At 37.0% G+C, this 4375-nt stretch overlaps 1 long non-coding RNA gene across 1 annotated transcript; it reads right to left on the reverse strand.

Annotated features, from left to right (window-relative positions):
* Positions 1 to 890: 890 nt before the first annotated feature.
* On the reverse strand, positions 891 to 4166 carry LOC143658037 (uncharacterized). The gene is made up of 2 exons (XR_013163089.1): positions 4135 to 4166; positions 891 to 1063 (listed from the first exon to the last, which is right to left on the reverse strand). It is a non-coding gene; the product is annotated as an uncharacterized LOC143658037 (long non-coding RNA).
* Positions 4167 to 4375: the final 209 nt, after the last annotated feature.

Raw genomic sequence — 4375 nt, forward strand, 5'->3', positions numbered from 1 at the left:
AGTGATGAGATTCAAAGGACCTGATTCTTTCATCTTGTGTTATGGATTGATTCATAAAGACACACTGAAGTCCTAACCCCTGGTCCTATGGATGTGAACTCATTTGTACACAGGCTCTTTGAAGATGTTATTTGTTAAGGTGAGGCCAGACTGAATCAAGGAAGACCTTAATCCAGTATGACTGGATTCTTTATGAGCAGAGAAAATTTGAACAGTTAGGAGGAGACAGGAAAAGACAGTAGAAACAGATGGGGTGAGAGAGACGGCTATGTGATGGAGGCAGAGATTAAGTTATGAATTTCTGGCAAGCCATCACCAGAAAGATTTCAGAAAACACATGATACTGCTAACATGCTGATTTGGGACTTCTAGCCTCCAAAACCATGAAGCAGAAAGTTCCTGCTGTTTAAGCAAACTAGTCTCTGGGATTTGTTACAGCAACCCTGACAAACTAAGACATGTTGCCTCAGTTAGAGTCATCACACCAAACAATCAATCATTTAGTATTTTTATGGATTGCCTAGCATGTGCCAAACACTGTGAAAAATACCAAAAATGCTAAGATATGTCCTTACATAATTTCCTGTCTCCTAAGCATATAGGTAGCATCTTAAAGAGACTACTGCTGATCTAAAGGAAGGAGATTAATATTTGTTGAGGATTTAATATGTGTCTGGTGCTATTCAAGGAGCTTTATAGATTTTCTATTATTTAATCCACACTCCAGAATGTGGCATGTAAGATTATTCGTGCCATCCAACAATTCAAGAAATTGAAACTCAAAGTAAGTAAGCAAATAAATAAGTAGCAGAGCCAACATTTCAACATAGTTCTCTGCCTGTCTCCAGAATCTGAACATTTTCCATCACAGCCTCTAGTTGAGATTCTAATAAAACTTGACATGGGAATTTAATAAAATCTTCCCTAACTTCCAGTTTCTTTCCTTATTTGGTCTCCAGAAGAATATGGGCTTAGAGAGGAATTAGATTCCCCTGTATCAGGAGAATCTTTAAATATCATATCCTGGTGGTGGAGATAGGAGTAGAACAAAAGCGGAGAGGACCTGTCAAAAAATAGAATGAAACCAAAAATCAAACTTTGATTTTTGAAGGCTGTATGATATTCTAACTCAATGCTTCACAAGTTGTAATGAGCATCAGAATGACCTGCAGGGGGTGATAAAATATGTTTTCCTGAGTGTGGTCTCCAAAGATTATGCTTCAGTAAGCTTGGGCTGAGGCCCCCAAGTTTGCATTTCTCACAACCTCCCAGGTGTTGCTGATGCTGCCTGTCCATAGAATCTCACAGAATTGTTTTGAAAATATTTGCTTATTTATTTAAACAACCAACAAATATTTATTGAATGTTTTCTAGGTGTCAGGTATTGTGTTGGAAACTGGACCAATACAGTTCCTGCCCCAGCCAATTCCTTTTTGTTGGTTAATAACGTAGTGTCTGATTTCTTAGGGATCCAATGATATAATTTACCCTCAGAGATTACACATCAGCACTCCGGATGCAAAATCGCTTCATCAAAGGGTAAAGCATATTTAAGGATTGTGATGTGAAATTACCAAATTATCTTCCAGAAAGGATTTCCCAATTTATTACCTAACAGCAAGGAATGATAATGCTTGTTTTAATGAACCGGTATTGCCACAGGGTATTATAATTTCTATTTGGGTATTTGTCTCTTTCTTATTGATTTTGTCAGAGTTCTTTATCTATCAAGGATATTGACCCTTTAGGCCTAATGAGTTCTGAAAACTATGTCTAAGTTTGTGCTAAGTGACCTTGAAAAAATTGTTTTGTGACTTCCCAGATCACGAAGCAAAGAGAGCCTCAGAAAGGATAATTTGCCTTCTATGAGAAACAAGGCACTAAATGATTTTTAAAACATGAATTCTGAGAGATTGCTCTAACAAATACTAAATAGATTTAAATAGTCATTCTGTTATTTGGGTTGCTTCTTCCTTTGTACCTGCAGTGTCTTGAATGGAAGATATAAAACACCTTAACATGGCAGAATAGAATACCAATGGGCTCTTCACTGACAAACCGAAACGCGAGAAGAGTTCTTTTCAGCTTATATTCAGTAATGCAAGCAAACTGAAAGAGGCAGCAAGCAATGACACTAATATATCATTGAGCTATTTTGTATTCATAACTTTTCAATGATAGCACCTTTCTTTAATGTAGTATTGATTCAGCCGAGAAATGTTACTCGATCACTTTCTTGTGCTGTTGAATTAGGTTAAAAGGACACTGGCACGGTTTTAAACTGGAGATTGAAAATTTTGTAAACTAGTACCCTTTACATTTTCCACAGGATACTGACCAGAAAGTTGACTATGGGTAGGGTGGATTGGAGACGTGTGGAATTGTTGAGTTGGCTTTAAAAAACAATGGTATTTTATAGTGGAGAAATGCTTGGGAAGCAGAAAAACTGTTCATAATTCTCAAATTCACAGAAGCAGGCATTTGCCAATTTTGTCCATTCATAAGTTTGACTCATTTTCTAATAGCCATGACATGTTCCCGAAGAGGCAGACCACAGAGCTCAATGCCCAACAGACTGTGATAGTCCCAGAAGTAGGGAATTGTGACTTTTTTTTTTCCAAGATTTACTTTTGCTGGATCACATTCCCCAAGAACTCCAAGATGAGAGAAAAGAAGTCTACATTAATGGATGTTTGTTTAATGATAATGGCTATTTGGATGGAAAAAGTGCTGGTTTGGTAAATGCAAATCCACAAAACGACAGCAAATATTTATACAGAGTTTTCAGCATAATAATATTCTGTGCAATGGGGTTTGACATGTAATATATATGGAGTCAAAGCAGTTCTATAAATGTAATTGGGGTAGCCAAATCATAGTTTTGGTACTCAACTTAAAGAATTGTTGGCATTTATTTACTCTTAAAATGGAGAGACAATTCTGAAAGCTTCAGGAAGCTTGTTGTGCAATAAACCATGACCATACTTTCTTGTTGCAGTCATGACTTTTGAGGCTTGCTAGTCATTTTCATAGCTTGACCCACCTGCATTCATTATGGGTTGCAAACCTCAGATTCTTTCTTTTCACTTTCTCTAATGTTACCTTTGTCTCCCAGATTGGTAGGACAAGAGAATACAAAGGTGGTTCTGGGGCAATTTTCCACAACTGGAGATGATTATGATAAGGAGGTCCCCTGTGTGCCTATGTTTTCTGACTCTTCAAGAAGACTTTCTTTTAGCAAAACATGTCTTATTGGTGTTTGCATGAAGAATATCTTTTCTCTATGATAAATCTTAAAATCAGATACTTCCAAGAGAAGTCAAAGTATTATTAGACACTCAAACCTTAGCATGAATCAATTAATTTATCAGAATCTTTTCCAGAAAGATATTACGGAAGATTGTAGGAACTCTTCAGGGCGCTGTGACTTGGGGTGGGAGGAAAGGACTGGAGGAGGAATTGTTAATGGTGATGGAGAACTTACTATGATACTGGGAGGCAGGGAGGTAATCATAAGACTTGGACACAAATTTTACATTTAATTTTGCCTAAGATAATCCCTGAAGGGGATATCATAATTAATAGAAATGCCCAAGGCCTGAGGTTAACAGTCATGACTTTTACTCTTTACTCTATTGTCCATGTATCTTGAGACATATACTTTACTCTATCTCAGTCTACATATCTGACAAATGGAATGATTTATTCACACAACTAATCTTGTTTTCTGTTTCAAGTTCCCTATTTTCTACCCACATGCTGTTTTCAAATGGAGCTTCTAAAACTATTTCAACTATGGCATTCTCTCACACTAAAACATTTAGTAGGTTTCCATTGCCTAGAGATTATAGTCCAGACATTTTAAATGCTTGTTTAGATTCCCCCTGCCCTCTGCCACCCCTATTGCCTACTTTGTTTCAGCCTGCCTTTCCAGGCTTATCTCCCATTAATGCCTTCTACCAAAAATCCCATTCCCAGCCCTAATTAAATGGACCTACTTAGTGTCCCATCAATAAGCCCTATGTTTCCTTTCTTTCATATCTTTCTACCTCTAGTATCCTGGTTCAAAATGCTTCCCCCATATATCACAGTTTTACCTATCCTTCAAAGCCACCTCTTATTTGAATACTTCACCTTGAAATGACCTCCTCCCACTGAACTCTGAATGTACTCCAATATCACATTTCTGATGCCTTGACTTATTGCTATAATGGAGAATTATTTTGTCATAGATAGGTCTTATTACCTCATCTAGGCTCTTGGCTCCTTAAGAGAAAGGAGATATTTTACATTTCAATACGATTCCTATGTTATCTAACAATCTGTAGATGACTAAATAAGGACTTCAACACTATGTAATGGGTTTCTAATGTTA

The sequence above is a fragment of the Tamandua tetradactyla genome, chromosome 15, assembly GCF_023851605.1.
Source record: "Tamandua tetradactyla isolate mTamTet1 chromosome 15, mTamTet1.pri, whole genome shotgun sequence".
NCBI lineage: Eukaryota > Metazoa > Chordata > Mammalia > Pilosa > Myrmecophagidae > Tamandua > Tamandua tetradactyla.